This window comes from Lates calcarifer, unplaced genomic scaffold (genome assembly GCF_001640805.2).
Source record: "Lates calcarifer isolate ASB-BC8 unplaced genomic scaffold, TLL_Latcal_v3 _unitig_3774_quiver_1233, whole genome shotgun sequence".
NCBI classification, from domain to species: Eukaryota; Metazoa; Chordata; class Actinopteri; family Centropomidae; genus Lates; species Lates calcarifer.
Window position 1 is genome coordinate 18147 of NW_026116519.1, and position 22553 is coordinate 40699.

General features: G+C 42.7%; 2 long non-coding RNA genes across 2 annotated transcripts; both read right to left on the bottom strand.

Moving 5' to 3' along the window:
• Positions 1-5359: 5359 nt before the first annotated feature.
• On the bottom strand, positions 5360-6415 carry LOC108894680 (uncharacterized). The gene is made up of 3 exons (XR_007810707.1): positions 6325-6415; positions 5665-5801; positions 5360-5535 (listed from the first exon to the last, which is right to left on the bottom strand). It is a non-coding gene; the product is annotated as an uncharacterized LOC108894680 (long non-coding RNA).
• Positions 6416-21554: 15139 nt separating this feature from the next.
• LOC127140248 (uncharacterized) lies at positions 21555-22525 on the bottom strand. The gene is made up of 3 exons (XR_007810706.1): positions 22355-22525; positions 22143-22217; positions 21555-21631 (listed from the first exon to the last, which is right to left on the bottom strand). It is a non-coding gene; the product is annotated as an uncharacterized LOC127140248 (long non-coding RNA).
• Positions 22526-22553: the final 28 nt, after the last annotated feature.

Consider the following 22553-nt stretch of genomic DNA (forward strand, 5'->3'; position numbering starts at 1 on the left):
TGTATAGCTTCTATTATTACCTATTTTTCTTCAACACCAGACCATGATCTTTACCCTTATCCTAACCATTCCCTACCACATGCCTGGAAAAAGAGAAAACAAAAGTATGTGTCACAAACTTGGAAGTACCATCATATCTGTAACCATTGTGGATTTGGGAAACACAAAAGTATAGTAAATTGATTTAGTAGATTTGTATCTTTGGCTAGCAAGGTCATATACTCATGGGAAAAAATGTTCCTCTGGGTTCATACTGTGCCCACCTACCTACCTGTCAAATTTGGTGGCCATAGCACCACCTACATTAAGGTTAAGTTTGGCAAAAATCATACAGGAAAGGGGGCCAAACGGTCTTAAAAGTGCTCAACACTTTCTAAGGGGGGTGCAACTTTTCAGGTCGCTGCCACCTTCAAAGCAAAAGTTATTCAACTAAAACCAACTGTACCTTGGCTGCAGGGTGACTGAAACCCCCTGTCCTCAAGTTGCACTTCACAAAAGTCATTACTCAAACACTGTACCAAAGAGGTGAATGACGAAACTTTTAAAACTGCACTACTGTGTCTTTTTTCATGAAAGTAGTTTGTTTGTGTGTCTTCAAGGGACCAAAAGGTCAAATTTTTCTTTTGCACATTTTCCTCGGGGCTCCCTGAGAGATTTGCACTTAGACTTGCACTTTAAAGTAATTTCTAGACTAGTTTGTTTACTGTTTTGAAGTATGTAGAATTTAAACTATAATTTGTATGAGTAGCAACAAAGTGTGGTAGCTCTAAATTTTTTACTCAATCTTTATTTTATTTTTGCTGCATTTTTATTGTACTTTTGTCAACTACTGATGGATACTTCTTTGGGGAGAAGTTTATTCAAGAGAAGTGCTTTTTTTTTCATAAAAACAAAGCAAGTCTGGAGGATACCACCCTATTCCAGGTGAGATGAAGAGGTGTTTTCATGGTTGCCATGCTGGTGCAAAGGTGAAGGCTTGGAAATGGACATATAAGCCATCAGTCATCATGACAAATGTCAACCCTCTGCCCAACAAAAGTGATGAACTGGAGATATTGGTGAAGACTCAGAAAGTATACCGTGGGTGCAGTCTCCTGTGTTTTACTGAAACATGGTTGAATCAAAACATCTCAGACTCCAGCATGGATCTACCTGATTTCACTCTCATACGGTCAGACAGAGATGCTCAAACTAGTGGCAGAAAAAAGGTGGGGGTCTGAATTTATTTGAGATGGTGTAATCCTGCACATATTACTGCCAAGAAGAAAATGTGTTGTCCAGATATTGAATTATTGGCAGTTGGTATGAGACCATACTATGCACCAAGAGAATTCAGTCAGGAGAATATCAGGAGACTTCAATCATGTTTCCTTGTCTCCTAACCCGCCTGACTGTTAATGTCAAAGAAGCCTACAGAGCCACTGCCTTACCACCACTTTGCAGTTTGCGGAGGCAGCCTGCAACTAAACTCACACCTAAATGGACACCTGAGGCTTCTGAGGCTCTAAGGGACTGCTTTGAATGCACAGATTGGAATATGCTGCTGGAAACAGATAAGAATAGTATGGACATTGACAGACAGGTTGATTGTTTTACTGAGTGCTAAACTTCTGTAGAGCCGCTGTTATGCTTACAAAGACTGTACGTAATTAATTCTTATCCTATCTTATCTTACGATGCGAATCTCCCGTTCAACTACATCCCAAAGGTGCTCTATTGGAACATTAATATATATTTCTTTCATTTCTTTGGGCAAGAGAAATGCCTCAAAGGGTGGAACAGTTCCTGATCAGGGTGCCACCGACACCAGGTTTTCCTGTTGCAGTAAGAAAGACAAATTTGGCTATGTTGTTGGTCAAGTTGATTAATTGATTAAAGATTTAGATTAATAAAATTTGCTTTGATTTTGAATACTCTTCTTCTCAAGCCTCCTTATGATGAAGCTCCTCCTCCATACTCACCATCCCAACCTCAAGGTGAAGGCAGCGCAAATGAGAGAGTTATTGTTGTAAGAACTGGGGTAAGTGCAATAAATTTATCGACAAATTGCATACGTATGTTACAATTAAATCAACCGAACTGACAGAATTCTTTTTCAGTGCTGCTGTGACCAGTGGACCTGTGATTCAATTCAATTCAATTCAATTTTATTTATATAGCGCCATATCACAACAAAAGTCATCTCAAGGCACTTTTCATATAGAGCAGGTCTAGACCATACTCTTTAAAATAGGTATTTACAGAGAGAGACCCAACAAATCCCACCATGAGCAAGTGATGTGGATTTGGGTTCAAAGTCCCAAACCACTGGGCTACGATCAGAATTCTTCAGCCTGATTCAGGTGTCCAAAAATGATCAGGAGTCGGCAGTGTCCAAGGCAGCAGAGTTTATTTGTCGACAAAGAAACCCGAGAACCATTCACAGTGCATACATGACACACCAGAAGAGCCCCAAAACAGTACTGGCTTTGTCCCTTTTTTATACATTTTTGCCTGTGGCTTTCCACGCCTCTCAGGTCATTTTACTGGTCTAACCAATTTACACCACTAAACATTGGTTCATTTAGGTGTCAATCTTGGGGCTCCCCCAAAAAATAATCTCTCACGTGTTATCTTCAAGGTCACTGTCTTTTGAGAAGCACCTGGGCTCTAAAAATAGACTCTTATCTTCTCTTCAAGGCCACTGTTTTCTGGAAAGCCCCAGTGCTTTTCTTCTGGCTGCACTCCAGCTTGCAGGGTCGTGTTCAGGGCAGACCCTGTCCTCATTTGGCCTTTTCTCACTCTGCTTTACTCCATTATGTTCTGGCCTGTTCTGATTGTATTTACTTTTTATTAAAACTAAGTCACCTTTATTTTTTACCACATTATTTCTTAACTCTTCCTTGTTTCATTTTTTTTTAAATTATATGTCTTTTTCAAACAAAGCAAGCATGCAGTGAACACTAACATCTACTCACACATGGTGGCTGTTAACCTACATACACCACATGTCTTCTTTGAACAGTATATACCAACAATACCATTTCCACATATTACTCCTTTAAAACCAGCTTAATGCAGTACTCTCACTTTTAAAGGAAAGTTTTAAGCCTACTGTTAAAAGTGCAGAGGGTGGGGGTGCCCTCATAGCCGAATGGTTAGGGCGTGTACCATGTGGGTCCTAGTGGTCTGAGCAGGCGGACCCCGGCCTGACTCCCGATCCGGCCGGACCTTTACTGCATGTCATTCCCCCGCTCTCTCCCTGTTTCCTGTCTCTCTCTTACTGTCCTGTAAATAAAGGAAAAAAAAATTTAAAGTGCAGAGGGTGTCTGCCTCCCAGACCGAAACTAGGAGAAGGTTCCACAGTAGAGGAACCTGATAACTGAAGGCTCTGCCTCCCATTCGACTCTTAGAAACTCTGAGAACCACCAGTAAACCAGCATTCTGGGAGCACAGAGTCCTAGTGGGATTGTAGGGGACTATGAGATCTTTAAGGTAAGATGGAGCCTGTCCATTAAGGATTTTGTAAGTGAGGAGGAGGATTTTGAATTCTATTCTGGATTTGACTAGGAGCCAATGTAGAGAGGCTAGCACAGGAGAAATATGGTCTCTTTTCCTAGTTCCTGTCAGCAATCGTGCTGCAGCATTTTTAATCAGCAGCAGAGTCATTAGAGACTTGTTGGGGCAGCCTGATAATAATGAATTACAGTAGTCCAGCCTAGAAGTAACAAATGCATGAACTAGTTTTTCCACATCCTTTTGAGATAGAACATGTCTAATTTTGGTGATATTTGGTGAAAGAAGGAAGTCCTAGAAGTTTGTTTTATATGTGAGTTAAAGGACATATCCTGATCCTGACTGGCTGATCGTGACATCTGTTGTTGTCTGTATCATACTCATGATGGTGTCAGGGCTTATTCTATACTCACTTTTCATTAAGTGGTAATTTTGTGCAAAATAAAAACTGTTAAAAAAGTTCACCATATCTGCTGTTGTTCATAAGTGTTGTTGGGTTTAATAAGTGTGTATGTATACATGTATTCATTTTGCTGCTCTGGCCTCAGTACTTAAAACAACACATTATTTTTATGATTACCATAGAGGTAAGACACATTGTGTCCATGTTAGTCTTAAAGCATTCTATGCAGTCATTCTGGGACCATAGGGAGTTGCTGAATTATACGGAGATGCTGAGTGTTATTGCATGTCCATACTGAGATGTTGGACCATAAAACTTTATAAAATGGTCTATCATTACAGAGGTGTATACCGTATAAGTATAGTCTAGGATAGGAATTAAGAGATTTTTTATCTATCAAAAAATAGAGTGTAATGTTTGAAACTGTTCTTTTTTATATTGACACGGATAGGTAAGGACCATCATTAAGTGAATTAGATTATTTATTTATTCTGTATGATCATGTACCTGAGATTGGTTCATGGTGAGTGCACCATAAAAATCAAATCCTTCTTTTGTCAGTGGGGCTGCTGGTGAGCTTACCAGTTTTTTTTTTTTATTTGGACTTTGGGCGACTCACCACATTCCTCCTGGTCTTGCCTGAGATGTTTTTTTTTTTTTTGTTCATATAAGGGTTGCTGGAACTTTTGTAATGTGCAAACGGCTGTGACAGAGACTTGTGAGACACTGGACTTTATGTTTGTGGGGACTTTGGGTTTTTGAGGAATATTGTGTTTTGTTTGTTGTTTGAATGGTTGGCTGTGTTTTGATTATTGATCATCAGCGGCATAATTTATGTTGAGTTTTTTCACAATATAATTTGAATTAATCTCAATCATTGTCTATTTTCGTTAATTTAAAATTAGGATAGAATTTTTAATATGATCTGGTATTTCTGTATTGACATGCAATAACACCCATCACCCATCATGTGTGTCTGTGTATCATTTTACAGTTTTTCACAATTGCTAAAACACAGTTTTTGAATTATCCTGTCCTGTCCTGTCTTTTGTCAAACTACATTCACCAAACCTCTGATTCTTTCTACAAAATCAAGCCACCACCTCAAAATAGTTTTACCTGTGCTCAAAACTGAAATTTGTTTTCAGATCTTGCACTAAGATCTTGCACACCAAAAAATGAAAAACACAGTTTTTAGGGCATGTAGAAGAAGAAGAAAAAAGGTTTCACAACTAAGTGGATTAAGCATTTACTCTGCATTCATCAACCATAAACTATAGTAATAGGTACTGTGGAAAAAAAAAAAAAAATTTCCATCCTCGATAAATACAAATGAAGTCAACAGCCTACAATGCACTGTTGAGGAAGAAATGAATAACGATTATTCAACACGCATTTTGTCTTATGATTTAATAGAGATTGAATCAAATGATTGATCGTGATGAGCACGACAATAGAACAAAAGTAACAATCAGTCAGTCAGTCTCAGCGCTGAGAGGACAGAGACAGTCTTTATGTTGCTGCAGGGGAGCGTCAAACTATGGTACAGACTCCCAGTCAATCCTATACTCTGACGTCTTCAACATCTCACACAGCTGACCCTTGAAGTCGATGTGTATGGTTAAGTCCAGGTCTCTCTGCAAACCAACACATCAGCGAGTCAGACAAGACACCAACAGAAAACTCAGGCAGTGAACACACACAGATACATAGCTTAGGTCAAAATGCTGCAGTGAGGAAATAGCCTCCATAACTGCTCTGCTTACATTGTTCTTGACGATTGGCTTCATGCTGATGGTGCCAAAGATCTCCTCCCCAGTCTTGACAGTCAGGTAATCATCCAGATAGAAGACGTCTGCTTCCAGTAGGTGTAGGGAGACTCTGGGCTTGTGCGCAGTCAGGCCTAACGGGAAGAGATAAAAGTAACAAGGGTGTAATTTTTTTTTTTTTTTTTTTACATTGTGGTGTTACCTTAATAATGAGAATGATACATCCCCCTTCTCTTCCTAGTCTTACACACACGTCCTCTGTGTCTCTGATTGTGTCTCTCCATTGTTGATATGAGCTTGCAGGACCAGCCTGCTTGCACGCTGAACTGCTTTATATTGGCTGTCACATTATAAGAAACAAGTGTGATCAGTTCTGAGTTGTGTTTAAGGGATGACACAACTGTTTTATTTGTGTTCAAGTTTTGCCACCTCAAACAGATCAAAGGCAGCAGAGGCGGTCCTGGCAAGATTTTCGCCGCGAGCGAACCATCCCATTGGAAGTTATTTAACTTAGCATATACCGTATAGGAATAAAAAAAAAAAGTCCACAGTCAGGACGTCTGTGTGAATTTGCACAAATTCGAATGGTTGTGAATGATATGGGTGTATGGAAACGGTCAGCGGCCGACCGGGATATTTTCCCTTCTGTGGACTCACAGTGTGTCCCGCGTCTGAAAGTCCTCCTGTCTCGGCTTCTGCTCGCTCACTAAGTTCAGAATGAAAAACTGCTGTCTAGTGAGAGGAGAGGAGAAAGTAAAATCTCAGCCAATTTAATAAAAGTGTGTGTCAAATTCTAATGTTCATCAACAATCTGGGTGTATGAAAGTGGCCGAGGGAGATCTTTTTCCCTTCTGTGGACTCACAGTGAGTATGGCACAATTAACGACTGCTGTCTCATGTGAAAGGAGAGACCTTCTTTAGAGGCTACATTTCAGACCAGTGTGTGAAAAAGCCCACGAAAATCTACGTATCGCTGCTCAATATCTAATGTTTATCAACTTTCATTTCATGAATAAACAAAATAGACAGCAGTCTGAGGCCAGTGAGTCAACATCTGCGTTTTACTTCTTTCTGTCGCTGATGAAGCTCACAATTAACAAATGCTGTCTCCAGCCAAAGGATAGGAGAAAATGACAATTCAGCCACTTTAATATGAATGTTTGTTAAATTCGAATGGTTGTGAATGATCTGGGTGTATGGAAACGGTCAGCGGCCGACCGGGATATTTTCCCTTCTGTGGACTCACAGTGTGTCCCGCGTCTGAAAGTCCTCCTGTCTCGGCTTCTGCTCGCTCACTAACCTCAGAATGAAAAACTGCTGTCTAATGAAAGGAGAGGAGATAGTAAAATCTCATTCACGTTTATATGAATATTGGTCAAATTCTATTGTTCATGTACAGTCGGGATGTATGGAAACTGTGAGCCGCCGAGGGGGATCTTTTTCCCTTCTGTCTACTCACAGTGAGTCCAGCGTCTGAAAGTACTCTCGTCTTGGCTTTGCTCGCTCATTAAGCTCAGAATTCTCAAATGCTGTCTCCAGTGAACGGAGAAGAGAAGATGAGATTTCAGCCACTTTAATATGAATATTGGCCCAATTCTAATTTTAATGAACTGTATAGATGTATGGAGTAAGTCCGTGACCAAGGGGGAACATTTTCCCGTCTGTGGAATCACAGTGAGTCCCGCGTCTGAAAGTCCTCCTTTCCCGGCTTCTGCTCACAGCGAGTCCCGCGTCTGAAAGTCCGCCTGTCTCGGCTTCTGCTCGCTCACTAACCTCTGAATGAAAAACTGCTGTCTAGTGAAAGGAGAGGAGATAGTAAAATCTCATTCACGTTTATATGAATATTGGTCAAATTCTATTGTTCATTTACAGTCGGGATGTATGGAAACTGTGAACCGCCGAGGGGGATCTTTTTTCCCGTCTGTAGACTCACAGTGAGTCCCGCGTCTGAAAGTCCGCCTGTCTCGGCTTCTGCTCGCTCACTAAGTTCAGAATGAAAAACTGCTGTCTAGTGAGAGGAGAGGAGAAAGTAAAATCTCAGCCAATTTAATAAAAGTGTGTGTCAAATTCTAATGTTCATCAACAATCTGGGTGTATGAAAGTGGCCGAGGGAGATCTTTTTCCCTTCTGTGGACTCACAGTGAGTATGGCACAATTAACGACTGCTGTCTCATGTGAAAGGAGAGACCTTCTTTAGAGGCTACATTTCAGACCAGTGTGTGAAAAAGCCCACGAAAATCTACGTATCGCTGCTCAATATCTAATGTTTATCAACTTTCATTTCATGAATAAACAAAATAGACAGCAGTCTGAGGCCAGTGAGTCAACATCTGCGTTTTACTTCTTTCTGTCGCTGATGAAGCTCACAATTAACAAATGCTGTCTCCAGCCAAAGGATAGGAGAAAATGACAATTCAGCCACTTTAATATGAATGTTTGTTAAATTCGAATGGTTGTGAATGATCTGGGTGTATGGAAACGGTCAGCGGCCGACCGGGATATTTTCCCTTCTGTGGACTCACAGTGTGTCCCGCGTCTGAAAGTCCTCCTGTCTCGGCTTCTGCTCGCTCACTAACCTCAGAATGAAAAACTGCTGTCTAGTGAAAGGAGAGGAGATAGTAAAATCTCATTCACGTTTATATGAATATTGGTCAAATTCTATTGTTCATGTACAGTCGGGATGTATGGAAACTGTGAGCCGCCGAGGGGGATCTTTTTCCCTTCTGTCTACTCACAGTGAGTCCAGCGTCTGAAAGTACTCTCGTCTTGGCTTTGCTCGCTCATTAAGCTCAGAATTCTCAAATGCTGTCTCCAGTGAACGGAGAAGAGAAGATGAGATTTCAGCCACTTTAATATGAATATTGGCCCAATTCTAATTTTAATGAACTGTATAGATGTATGGAGTAAGTCCGTGACCAAGGGGAACATTTTCCCGTCTGTGGAATCACAGTGAGTCCCGCGTCTGAAAGTCCTCCTTTCCCGGCTTCTGCTCACAGCGAGTCCCGCGTCTGAAAGTCCTCCTTTCCCGGCTTCTGCTCACAGCGAGTCCCGCGTCTGAAAGTCCGCCTGTCTCGGCTTCTGCTCGCTCACTAAGTTCAGAATGAAAAACTGCTGTCTAGTGAGAGGAGAGGAGAAAGTAAAATCTCAGCCAATTTAATAAAAGTGTGTGTCAAATTCTAATGTTCATCAACAATCTGGGTGTATGAAAGTGGCCGAGGGAGATCTTTTTCCCTTCTGTGGACTCACAGTGAGTATGGCACAATTAACGACTGCTGTCTCATGTGAAAGGAGAGACCTTCTTTAGAGGCTACATTTCAGACCAGTGTGTGAAAAAGCCCACGAAAATCTACGTATCGCTGCTCAATATCTAATGTTTATCAACTTTCATTTCATGAATAAACAAAATAGACAGCAGTCTGAGGCCAGTGAGTCAACATCTGCGTTTTACTTCTTTCTGTCGCTGATGAAGCTCACAATTAACAAATGCTGTCTCCAGCCAAAGGATAGGAGAAAATGACAATTCAGCCACTTTAATATGAATGTTTGTTAAATTCGAATGGTTGTGAATGATCTGGGTGTATGGAAACGGTCAGCGGCCGACCGGGATATTTTCCCTTCTGTGGACTCACAGTGTGTCCCGCGTCTGAAAGTCCTCCTGTCTCGGCTTCTGCTCGCTCACTAACCTCAGAATGAAAAACTGCTGTCTAATGAAAGGAGAGGAGATAGTAAAATCTCATTCACGTTTATATGAATATTGGTCAAATTCTATTGTTCATGTACAGTCGGGATGTATGGAAACTGTGAGCCGCCGAGGGGGATCTTTTTCCCTTCTGTCTACTCACAGTGAGTCCAGCGTCTGAAAGTACTCTCGTCTTGGCTTTGCTCGCTCATTAAGCTCAGAATTCTCAAATGCTGTCTCCAGTGAACGGAGAAGAGAAGATGAGATTTCAGCCACTTTAATATGAATATTGGCCCAATTCTAATTTTAATGAACTGTATAGATGTATGGAGTAAGTCCGTGACCAAGGGGGAACATTTTCCCGTCTGTGGAATCACAGTGAGTCCCGCGTCTGAAAGTCCTCCTTTCCCGGCTTTCTGCTCACAGCGAGTCCCGCGTCTGAAAGTCCGCCTGTCTCGGCTTCTGCTCGCTCACTAACCTCAGAATGAAAAACTGCTGTCTAGTGAAAGGAGAGGAGATAGTAAAATCTCATTCACGTTTATATGAATATTGGTCAAATTCTATTGTTCATTTACAGTCGGGATGTATGGAAACTGTGAACCGCCGAGGGGGATCTTTTTTCCCGTCTGTAGACTCACAGTGAGTCCCGCGTCTGAAAGTCCGCCTGTCTCGGCTTCTGCTCGCTCACTAAGTTCAGAATGAAAAACTGCTGTCTAGTGAGAGGAGAGGAGAAAGTAAAATCTCAGCCAATTTAATAAAAGTGTGTGTCAAATTCTAATGTTCATCAACAATCTGGGTGTATGAAAGTGGCCGAGGGAGATCTTTTTCCCTTCTGTGGACTCACAGTGAGTATGGCACAATTAACGACTGCTGTCTCATGTGAAAGGAGAGACCCTTCTTTAGAGGCTACATTTCAGACCAGTGTGTGAAAAAGCCCACGAAAATCTACGTATCGCTGCTCAATATCTAATGTTTATCAACTTTCATTTCATGAATAAACAAAATAGACAGCAGTCTGAGGCCAGTGAGTCAACATCTGCGTTTTACTTCTTTCTGTCGCTGATGAAGCTCACAATTAACAAATGCTGTCTCCAGCCAAAGGATAGGAGAAAATGACAATTCAGCCACTTTAATATGAATGTTTGTTAAATTCGAATGGTTGTGAATGATCTGGGTGTATGGAAACGGTCAGCGGCCGACCGGGATATTTTCCCTTCTGTGGACTCACAGTGTGTCCCGCGTCTGAAAGTCCTCCTGTCTCGGCTTCTGCTCGCTCACTAACCTCAGAATGAAAAACTGCTGTCTAATGAAAGGAGAGGAGATAGTAAAATCTCATTCACGTTTATATGAATATTGGTCAAATTCTATTGTTCATGTACAGTCGGGATGTATGGAAACTGTGAGCCGCCGAGGGGGATCTTTTTCCCTTCTGTCTACTCACAGTGAGTCCAGCGTCTGAAAGTACTCTCGTCTTGGCTTTGCTCGCTCATTAAGCTCAGAATTCTCAAATGCTGTCTCCAGTGAACGGAGAAGAGACGATGAGATTTCAGCCACTTTAATATGAATATTGGCCCAATTCTAATTTTAATGAACTGTATAGATGTATGGAGTAAGTCCGTGACCAAGGGGGAACATTTTCCCGTCTGTGGAATCACAGTGAGTCCCGCGTCTGAAAGTCCTCCTTTCCCGGCTTCTGCTCACAGCGAGTCCCGCGTCTGAAAGTCCGCCTGTCTCGGCTTCTGCTCCGCTCACTAACCTCTGAATGAAAAACTGCTGTCTAGTGAAAGGAGAGGAGATAGTAAAATCTCATTCACGTTTATATGAATATTGGTCAAATTCTATTGTTCATTTACAGTCGGGATGTATGGAAACTGTGAACCGCCGAGGGGATCTTTTTCCCGTCTGTAGACTCACAGTGAGTCCCGCGTCTGAAAGTCCGCCTGTCTCGGCTTCTGCTCGCTCACTAAGTTCAGAATGAAAAACTGCTGTCTAGTGAGAGGAGAGGAGAAAGTAAAATCTCAGCCAATTTAATAAAAGTGTGTGTCAAATTCTAATGTTCATCAACAATCTGGGTGTATGAAAGTGGCCGAGGGAGATCTTTTTCCCTTCTGTGGACTCACAGTGAGTATGGCACAATTAACGACTGCTGTCTCATGTGAAAGGAGAGACCTTCTTTAGAGGCTACATTTCAGACCAGTGTGTGAAAAAGCCCACGAAAATCTACGTATCGCTGCTCAATATCTAATGTTTATCAACTTTCATTTCATGAATAAACAAAATAGACAGCAGTCTGAGGCCAGTGAGTCAACATCTGCGTTTTACTTCTTTCTGTCGCTGATGAAGCTCACAATTAACAAATGCTGTCTCCAGCCAAAGGATAGGAAGAAAATGACAATTCAGCCACTTTAATATGAATGTTTGTTAAATTCGAATGGTTGTGAATGATCTGGGTGTATGGAAACGGTCAGCGGCCGACCGGGATATTTTCCCTTCTGTGGACTCACAGTGTGTCCCGCGTCTGAAAGTCCTCCTGTCTCGGCTTCTGCTCGCTCACTAACCTCAGAATGAAAAACTGCTGTCTAGTGAAAGGAGAGGAGATAGTAAAATCTCATTCACGTTTATATGAATATTGGTCAAATTCTATTGTTCATGTACAGTCGGGATGTATGGAAACTGTGAGCCGCCGAGGGGGATCTTTTTCCCTTCTGTCTACTCACAGTGAGTCCAGCGTCTGAAAGTACTCTCGTCTTGGCTTTGCTCGCTCATTAAGCTCAGAATTCTCAAATGCTGTCTCCAGTGAACGGAGAAGAGAAGATGAGATTTCAGCCACTTTAATATGAATATTGGCCCAATTCTAATTTTAATGAACTGTATAGATGTATGGAGTAAGTCCGTGACCAAGGGGGAACATTTTCCCGTCTGTGGAATCACAGTGAGTCCGCGTCTGAAAGTCCTCCTTTCCCGGCTTCTGCTCACAGCGAGTCCCGCGTCTGAAAGTCCGCCTGTCTCGGCTTCTGCTCGCTCACTAACCTCTGAATGAAAAACTGCTGTCTAGTGAAAGGAGAGGAGATAGTAAAATCTCATTCACGTTTATATGAATATTGGTCAAATTCTATTGTTCATTTACAGTCGGGATGTATGGAAACTGTGAACCGCCGAGGGGGATCTTTTTTCCCGTCTGTAGACTCACAGTGAGTCCCCGCGTCTGAAAGTCCGCCTGTCTCGGCTTCTGCTCGCTCACTAAGTTCAGAATGAAAAACTGCTGTCTAGTGAGAGGAGAGGAGAAAGTAAATCTCAGCCAATTTAATAAAAGTGTGTGTCAAATTCTAATGTTCATCAACAATCTGGGTGTATGAAAGTGGCCGAGGGAGATCTTTTTCCCTTCTGTGGACTCACAGTGAGTATGGCACAATTAACGACTGCTGTCTCATGTGAAAGGAGAGACCTTCTTTAGAGGCTACATTTCAGACCAGTGTGTGAAAAAGCCCACGAAAATCTACGTATCGCTGCTCAATATCTAATGTTTATCAACTTTCATTTCATGAATAAACAAAATAGACAGCAGTCTGAGGCCAGTGAGTCAACATCTGCGTTTTACTTCTTTCTGTCGCTGATGAAGCTCACAATTAACAAATGCTGTCTCCAGCCAAAGGATAGGAGAAAATGACAATTCAGCCACTTTAATATGAATGTTTGTTAAATTCGAATGGTTGTGAATGATCTGGGTGTATGGAAACGGTCAGCGGCCGACCGGGATATTTTCCCTTCTGTGGACTCACAGTGTGTCCCGCGTCTGAAAGTCCTCCTGTCTCGGCTTCTGCTCGCTCACTAACCTCAGAATGAAAAACTGCTGTCTAGTGAAAGGAGAGGAGATAGTAAAATCTCATTCACGTTTATATGAATATTGGTCAAATTCTATTGTTCATGTACAGTCGGGATGTATGGAAACTGTGAGCCGCCGAGGGGGATCTTTTTCCCTTCTGTCTACTCACAGTGAGTCCAGCGTCTGAAAGTATTCTCGTCTTGGCTTTGCTCGCTCATTAAGCTCAGAATTCTCAAATGCTGTCTCCAGTGAACGGAGAAGAGAAGATGAGATTTCAGCCACTTTAATATGAATATTGGCCCAATTCTAATTTTAATGAACTGTATAGATGTATGGAGTAAGTCCGTGACCAAGGGGGAACATTTTCCCGTCTGTGGAATCACAGTGAGTCCCGCGTCTGAAAGTCCTCCTTTCCCGGCTTCTGCTCACAGCGAGTCCCGCGTCTGAAAGTCCGCCTGTCTCGGCTTCTGCTCGCTCACTAACCTCTGAATGAAAAACTGCTGTCTAGTGAAAGGAGAGGAGATAGTAAAATCTCATTCACGTTTATATGAATATTGGTCAAATTCTATTGTTCATTTACAGTCGGGATGTATGGAAACTGTGAACCGCCGAGGGGGATCTTTTTTCCCGTCTGTAGACTCACAGTGAGTCCCGCGTCTGAAAGTCCGCCTGTCTCGGCTTCTGCTCGCTCACTAAGTTCAGAATGAAAAACTGCTGTCTAGTGAGAGGAGAGGAGAAAGTAAAATCTCAGCCAATTTAATAAAAGTGTGTGTCAAATTCTAATGTTCATCAACAATCTGGGTGTATGAAAGTGCCGAGGGAGATCTTTTTCCCTTCTGTGGACTCACAGTGAGTATGGCACAATTAACGACTGCTGTCTCATGTGAAAGGAGAGACCTTCTTTAGAGGCTACATTTCAGACCAGTGTGTGAAAAAGCCCACGAAAATCTACGTATCGCTGCTCAATATCTAATGTTTATCAACTTTCATTTCATGAATAAACAAAATAGACAGCAGTCTGAGGCCAGTGAGTCAACATCTGCGTTTTACTTCTTTCTGTCGCTGATGAAGCTCACAATTAACAAATGCTGTCTCCAGCCAAAGGATAGGAGAAAATGACAATTCAGCCACTTTAATATGAATGTTTGTTAAATTCGAATGGTTGTGAATGATCTGGGTGTATGGAAACGGTCAGCGGCCGACCGGGATATTTTCCCTTCTGTGGACTCACAGTGTGTCCCGCGTCTGAAAGTCCTCCTGTCTCGGCTTCTGCTCGCTCACTAACCTCAGAATGAAAAACTGCTGTCTAGTGAAAGGAGAGGAGATAGTAAAATCTCATTCACGTTTATATGAATATTGGTCAAATTCTATTGTTCATTTACAGTCGGGATGTATGGAAACTGTGAGCCGCCGAGGGGGATCTTTTTCCCTTCTGTCTACTCACAGTGAGTCCAGCGTCTGAAAGTATTCTCGTCTTGGCTTTGCTCGCTCATTAAGCTCAGAATTCTCAAATGCTGTCTCCAGTGAACGGAGAAGAGAAGATGAGATTTCAGCCACTTTAATATGAATATTGGCCCAATTCTAATTTTAATGAACTGTATAGATGTATGGAGTAAGTCCGTGACCAAGGGGGAACATTTTCCCGTCTGTGGAATCACAGTGAGTCCCGCGTCTGAAAGTCCTCCTTTTCCCGGCTTCTGCTCACAGCGAGTCCCGCGTCTGAAAGTCCGCCTGTCTCGCTGCTTCTGCTCGCTCACTAACCTCTGAATGAAAAACTGCTGTCTAGTGAAAGGAGAGGAGATAGTAAAATCTCATTCACGTTTATATGAATATTGGTCAAATTCTATTGTTCATTTACAGTCGGGATGTATGGAAACTGTGAACCGCCGAGGGGGATCTTTTTTCCCTTCTGTAGACTCACAGTGAGTCCCGCGTCTGAAAGTCCGCCTGTCTCGGCTTCTGCTCGCTCACTAAGTTCAGAATGAAAAACTGCTGTCTAGTGAGAGGAGAGGAGAAAGTAAAATCTCAGCCAATTTAATAAAAGTGTGTGTCAAATTCTAATGTTCATCAACAATCTGGGTGTATGAAAGTGGCCGAGGGAGATCTTTTTCCCTTCTGTGGACTCACAGTGAGTATGGCACAATTAACGACTGCTGTCTCATGTGAAAGGAGAGACCTTCTTTAGAGGCTACATTTCAGACCAGTGTGTGAAAAAGCCCACGAAAATCTACGTATCGCTGCTCAATATCTAATGTTTATCAACTTTCATTTCATGAATAAACAAAATAGACAGCAGTCTGAGGCCAGTGAGTCAACATCTGCGTTTTACTTCTTTCTGTCGCTGATGAAGCTCACAATTAACAAATGCTGTCTCCAGCCAAAGGATAGGAGAAAATGACAATTCAGCCACTTTAATATGAATGTTTGTTAAATTCGAATGGTTGTGAATGATCTGGGTGTATGGAAACGGTCAGCGGCCGACCGGGATATTTTCCCTTCTGTGGACTCACAGTGTGTCCCGCGTCTGAAAGTCCTCCTGTCTCGGCTTCTGCTCGCTCACTAACCTCAGAATGAAAAACTGCTGTCTAATGAAAGGAGAGGAGATAGTAAAATCTCATTCACGTTTATATGAATATTGGTCAAATTCTATTGTTCATGTACAGTCGGGATGTATGGAAACTGTGAGCCGCCGGAGGGGGATCTTTTTCCCTTCTGTCTACTCACAGTGAGTCCAGCGTCTGAAAGTACTCTCGTCTTGGCTTTGCTCGCTCATTAAGCTCAGAATTCTCAAATGCTGTCTCCAGTGAACGGAGAAGAGAAGATGAGATTTCAGCCACTTTAATATGAATATTGGCCCAATTCTAATTTTAATGAACTGTATAGATGTATGGAGTAAGTCCGTGACCAAGGGGGAACATTTTCCCGTCTGTGGAATCACAGTGAGTCCCGCGTCTGAAAGTCCTCCTTTCCCGGCTTCTGCTCACAGCGAGTCCCGCGTCTGAAAGTCCGCCTGTCTCGCTTCTGCTCGCTCACTAACCTCTGAATGAAAAACTGCTGTCTAGTGAAAGGAGAGGAGATAGTAAAATCTCATTCACGTTTATATGAATATTGGTCAAATTCTATTGTTCATTTACAGTCGGGATTATGGAAACTGTGAACCGCCGAGGGGATCTTTTTTCCCGTCTGTAGACTCACAGTGAGTCCCGCGTCTGAAAGTCCGCCTGTCTCGGCTTCTGCTCGCTCACTAAGTTCAGAATGAAAAACTGCTGTCTAGTGAGAGGAGAGGAGAAAGTAAATCTCAGCCAATTTAATAAAAGTGTGTGTCAAATTCTAATGTTCATCACAATCTGGGTGTATGAAAGTGGCCGAGGGAGATCTTTTTCCCTTCTGTGGACTCACAGTGAGTATGGCACAATTAACGACTGCTGTCTCATGTGAAAGGAGAGACCTTCTTTAGAGGCTACATTTCAGACCAGTGTGTGAAAAAGCCCACGAAAATCTACGTATCGCTGCTCAATATCTAATGTTTATCAACTTTCATTTCATGAATAAACAAAATAGACAGCAGTCTGAGGCCAGTGAGTCAACATCTGCGTTTTACTTCTTTCTGTCGCTGATGAAGCTCACAATTAACAAATGCTGTCTCCAGCCAAAGGATAGGAGAAAATGACAATTCAGCCACTTTAATATGAATGTTTGTTAAATTCGAATGGTTGTGAATGATCTGGGTGTATGGAAACGGTCAGCGGCCGACCGGGATATTTTCCCTTCTGTGGACTCACAGTGAGTCCCGCGTCTGAAAGTCCCCTGTCTCGGCTTCTGCTCGTTCACTAACCTCAGAATGAAAAACTGCTGTCTAGTGAAAGGAGAGGAGATAGTAAAATCTCATTCACGTTTATATGAATATTGGTCAAATTCTATTGTTCATGTACAGTCGGGATGTATGGAAACTGTGAGCCGCCGAGGGGGATCTTTTTCCCTTCTGTCTACTCACAGTGAGTCCAGCGTCTGAAAGTATTCTCGTCTTGGCTTTGCTCGCTCATTAAGCTCAGAATTCTCAAATGCTGTCTCCAGTGAACGGAGAAGAGAAGATGAGATTTCAGCCACTTTAATATGAATATTGGCCCAATTCTAATTTTAATGAACTGTATAGATGTATGGAGTAAGTCCGTGACCAAGGGGGAACATTTTCCCGTCTGTGGAATCACAGTGAGTCCCGCGTCTGAAAGTCCTCCTTTCCGGCTTCTGCTCGCTCTCTACAGCGAGTCCCGCGTCTGAAAGTCCTCCTGTCTCGGCTTCTGCTCGCTCACTAACCTCAGAATGAAAAACTGCTGTCTAGTGAAAGGAGAGGAGATAGTAAAATCTCATTCACGTTTATATGAATATTGGTCAAATTCTATTGTTCATTTACAGTCGGGATGTATGGAAACTGTGAACCGCCGAGGGGGATCTTTTTTCCCGTCTGTAGACTCACAGTGAGTCCCGCGTCTGAAAGTCCGCCTGTCTCGGCTTCTGCTCGCTCACTAAGTTCAGAATGAAAAACTGCTGTCTAGTGAGAGGAGAGGAGAAAGTAAAATCTCAGCCAATTTAATAAAAGTGTGTGTCAAATTCTAATGTTCATCAACAATCTGGGTGTATGAAAGTGGCCGAGGGAGATCTTTTTCCCTTCTGTGGACTCACAGTGAGTATGGCACAATTAACGACTGCTGTCTCATGTGAAAGGAGAGACCTTCTTTAGAGGCTACATTTCAGACCAGTGTGTGAAAAAGCCCACGAAAATCTACGTATCGCTGCTCAATATCTAATGTTTATCAACTTTCATTTCATGAATAAACAAAATAGACAGCAGTCTGAGGCCAGTGAGTCAACATCTGCGTTTTACTTCTTTCTGTCGCTGATGAAGCTCACAATTAACAAATGCTGTCTCCAGCCAAAGGATAGGGTCGGCCGACCGGGATATTTTCCCTTCTGTGGACTCACAGTGTGTCCCGCGTCTGAGAAGAATGAAAAACTGCTGTCTAGTGAAAGGAGAGGAGATAGTAAAATCTCATTCACGTTTATATGAATATTGTCAAATTCTATTGTTCATGTACAGTCGGGATGTATGGAAACTGTGAGCCGCCGAGGGGGATCTTTTTCCCTTCTGTCTACTCACAGTGAGTCCAGCGTCTGAAAGTATTCTCGTCTTGGCTTTGCTCGCTCATTAAGCTCAGAATTCTCAAATGCTGTCTCCAGTGAACGGAGAAGAGAAGATGAGATTTCAGCCACTTTAATATGAATATTGGCCCAATTCTAATTTTAATGAACTGTATAGATGTATGGAGTAAGTCCGTGACCAAAGGGGAACATTTTCCCGTCTGTGGAATCACAGTGAGTCCCGCGTCTGAAAGTCCTCCTTTCCCGGCTTCTGCTCACTAACCTCAGAATGAAAAACTGCTGTCTAGTGAAAGGAGAGGAGATAGTAAAATCTCATTCACGTTTATATGAATATTGGTCAAATTCTATTGTTCATGTACAGTCGGGATGTATGGAAACTGTGAGCCGCCGAGGGGGATCTTTTTCCCTTCTGTCTACTCACAGTGAGTCCAGCGTCTGAAAGTATTCTCGTCTTGGCTTTGCTCGCTCATTAAGCTCAGAATTCTCAAATGCTGTCTCCAGTGAACGGAGAAGAGAAGATGAGATTTCAGCCACTTTAATATGAATATTGGCCCAATTCTAATTTTAATGAACTGTATAGATGTATGGAGTAAGTCCGTGACCAAGGGGGAACATTTTCCCGTCTGTGGAATCACAGTGAGTCCCGCGTCTGAAAGTCCTCCTTTCCCGGCTTCTGCTCACAGCGAGTCCCGCGTCTGAAAGTCCGCCTGTCTCGGCTTCTGCTCGCTCACTAACCTCTGAATGAAAAACTGCTGTCTAGTGAAAGGAGAGGAGATAGTAAAATCTCATTCACGTTTATATGAATATTGGTCAAATTCTATTGTTCATTTACAGTCGGGATGTATGGAAACTGTGAACCGCCGAGGGGGATCTTTTTTCCCGTCTGTAGACTCACAGTGAGTCCCGCGTCTGAAAGTCCGCCTGTCTCGGCTTCTGCTCGCTCACTAAGTTCAGAATGAAAAACTGCTGTCTAGTGAGAGGAGAGGAGAAAGTAAAATCTCAGCCAATTTAATAAAGTGTGTGTCAAATTCTAATGTTCATCAACAATCTGGGTGTATGAAAGTGGCCGAGGGAGATCTTTTTCCCTTCTGTGGACTCACAGTGAGTATGGCACAATTAACGACTGCTGTCTCATGTGAAAGGAGAGACCTTCTTTAGAGGCTACATTTCAGACCAGTGTGTGAAAAAGCCCACGAAAATCTACGTATCGCTGCTCAATATCTAATGTTTATCAACTTTCATTTCATGAATAAACAAAATAGACAGCAGTCTGAGGCCAGTGAGTCAACATCTGCGTTTTACTTCTTTCTGTCGCTGATGAAGCTCACAATTAACAAATGCTGTCTCCAGCCAAAGGATAGGAGAAAATGACAATTCAGCCACTTTAATATGAATGTTTGTTAAATTCGAATGGTTGTGAATGATCTGGGTGTATGGAAACGGTCAGCGGCCGACCGGGATATTTTCCCTTCTGTGGACTCACAGTGTGTCCCGCGTCTGAAAGTCCCTGTCTCGGCTTCTGCTCGCTTCACTAACCTCAGAATGAAAAACTGCTGTCTAGTGAAAGGAGAGGAGATAGTAAAATCTCATTCACGTTTATATGAATATTGGTCAAATTCTATTGTTCATGTACAGTCGGGATGTATGGAAACTGTGAGCCGCCGAGGGGGATCTTTTTCCCTTCTGTCTACTCACAGTGAGTCCAGCGTCTGAAAGTATCTCGTCTTGGCTTTGCTCGCTCATTAAGCTCAGAATTCTCAAATGCTGTCTCCAGTGAACGGAGAAGAGAAGATGAGATTTCAGCCACTTTAATATGAATATTGGCCCAATTCTAATTTTAATGAACTGTATAGATGTATGGAGTAAGTCCGTGACCAAGGGGGAACATTTTCCCGTCTGTGAATCACAGTGAGTCCCGCGTCTGAAAGTCCTCCTTTCCCGGCTTCTGCTCACAGCGAGTCCCGCGTCTGAAAGTCCGCCTGTCTCGGCTTCTGCTCGCTCACTAACCTCTGAATGAAAAACTGCTGTCTAGTGAAAGGAGAGGAGATAGTAAAATCTCATTCACGTTTATATGAATATTGGTCAAATTCTATTGTTCATTTACAGTCGGGATGTATGGAAACTGTGAACCGCCGAGGGGGATCTTTTTTCCCGTCTGTAGACTCACAGTGAGTCCCGCGTCTGAAAGTCCGCCTGTCTCGGCTTCTGCTCGCTCACTAAGTTCAGAATGAAAAACTGCTGTCTAGTGAGAGGAGAGGAGAAAGTAAAATCTCAGCCAATTTAATAAAAGTGTGTGTCAAATTCTAATGTTCATCAACAATCTGGGTGTATGAAAAGTGGCCGAGGGAGATCTTTTTCCCTTCTGTGGACTCACAGTGAGTATGGCACAATTAACGACTGCTGTCTCATGTGAAAGGAGAGACCTTCTTTAGAGGCTACATTTCAGACCAGTGTGTGAAAAAGCCCACGAAAATCTACGTATCGCTGCTCAATATCTAATGTTTATCAACTTTCATTTCATGAATAAACAAAATAGACAGCAGTCTGAGGCCAGTGAGTCAACATCTGCGTTTTACTTCTTTCTGTCGCTGATGAAGCTCACAATTAACAAATGCTGTCTCCAGCCAAAGGATAGGAGAAAATGACAATTCAGCCACTTTAATATGAATGTTTGTTAAATTCGAATGGTTGTGAATGATCTGGGTGTATGGAAACGGTCAGCGGCCGACCGGGATATTTTCCCTTCTGTGGACTCACAGTGTGTCCCGCGTCTGAAAGTCCCTGTCTCGGCTTCTGCTCGTCACTAACCTCAGAATGAAAAACTGCTGTCTAGTGAAAGGAGAGGAGATAGTAAAATCTCATTCACGTTTATATGAATATTGGTCAAATTCTATTGTTCATGTACAGTCGGGATGTATGGAAACTGTGAGCCGCCGAGGGGGATCTTTTTCCCTTCTGTCTACTCACAGTGAGTCCAGCGTCTGAAAGTACATTGCTCGCTCTTCTCAGAATTCTCAAATGCTGTCTCCAGTGAACGGAGAAGAGAAGATGAGATTTCAGCCACTTTAATATGAATATGGCCCAATTCTAATTTTAATGAACTGTATAGATGTATGGAGTAAGTCCGTGACCAAGGGAACATTTTCCCGTCTGTGGAATCACAGTGAGTCCCGCGTCTGAAAGTCTCCTTTCCGGCTTCTGCTCACAGCGAGTCCGCGTCTGAAAGTCACAGCGAGTCCCGCGTCTGAAAGTCCGCCTGTCTCGGCTTCTGCTCGCTCACTAAGTTCAGAATGAAAAACTGCTGTCTAGTGAGAGGAGAGGAGAAAGTAAAATCTCAGCCAATTTAATAAAAGTGTGTGTCAAATTCTAATGTTCATCAACAATCTGGGTGTATGAAAGTGGCCGAGGGAGATCTTTTTCCCTTCTGTGGACTCACAGTGAGTATGGCACAATTAACGACTGCTGTCTCATGTGAAAGGAGAGACCTTCTTTAGAGGCTACATTTCAGACCAGTGTGTGAAAAAGCCCACGAAAATCTACGTATCGCTGCTCAATATCTAATGTTTATCAACTTTCATTTCATGAATAAACAAAATAGACAGCAGTCTGAGGCCAGTGAGTCAACATCTGCGTTTTACTTCTTGTCGCTGATGAAGCTCACAATTAACAAATGCTGTCTCCAGCCAAAGGATAGGAGAAAATGACAATTCAGCCACTTTAATATGAATGTTTGTTAAATTCGAATGGTTGTGAATGATCTGGGTGTATGGAAACGGTCAGCGGCCGACCGGGATATTTTCCCTTCTGTGGACTCACAGTGTGTCCCGCGTCTGAAAGTCCGCCTGTCTCGGCTTCTGCTCGTTCACTAACCTCAGAATGAAAAACTGCTGTCTAGTGAAAGGAGAGGAGATAGTAAAATCTCATTCACGTTTATATGAATATTGGTCAAATTCTATTGTTCATGTACAGTCGGGATGTATGGAAACTGTGAGCCGCCGAGGGGGATCTTTTTCCTTCTGTCTACTCACAGTGAGTCCAGCGTCTGAAAGTACTCTCGTCTTGGCTTTGCTCGCTCATTAAGCTCAGAATTCTCAAATGCTGTCTCCAGTGAACGGAGAAGAGAAGATGAGATTTCAGCCACTTTAATATGAATATTGGCCCAATTCTAATTTTAATGAACTGTATAGATGTATGGAGTAAGTCCGTGACCAAGGGGAACATTTCCCG